Source organism: Eurytemora carolleeae, unplaced genomic scaffold, assembly GCF_000591075.1.
Source record: "Eurytemora carolleeae unplaced genomic scaffold, Eaff_2.0 scaffold305, whole genome shotgun sequence".
Lineage (NCBI taxonomy): Eukaryota > Metazoa > Arthropoda > Copepoda > Calanoida > Temoridae > Eurytemora > Eurytemora carolleeae.
In genome coordinates, this window is record NW_019396192.1 from 263,862 (window position 1) to 264,203 (window position 342).

Consider the following 342-nt stretch of genomic DNA (forward strand, 5'->3'; position numbering starts at 1 on the left):
TATATTCGAGTAAAAGATTTTTTAGCGAAATGGTCTGCGAAAAGTGTAATACAGTATTTGGAAGAAGACATTCAAAACTATTATGTTTCGTGGGTTACCCTGTAGCTAAAATTGTGGGATCAAGAACCTATCTCTCAAATGGAAAAACTGCCACATTGATATCGAGATTAAGTGCTAATTGTAGATTAGCACAATCGCACACAAAAGTTTCCTGCTTTGATCTCATAAACAGATATATAATAAAAACGTCATTTCACACTAATGAAAAGGCAGTAAAAAGAAGTAACAGATTCAGAAAATAAAAAAATATTTTTAGACAATTCTGAAAGAGGATAAAACAAA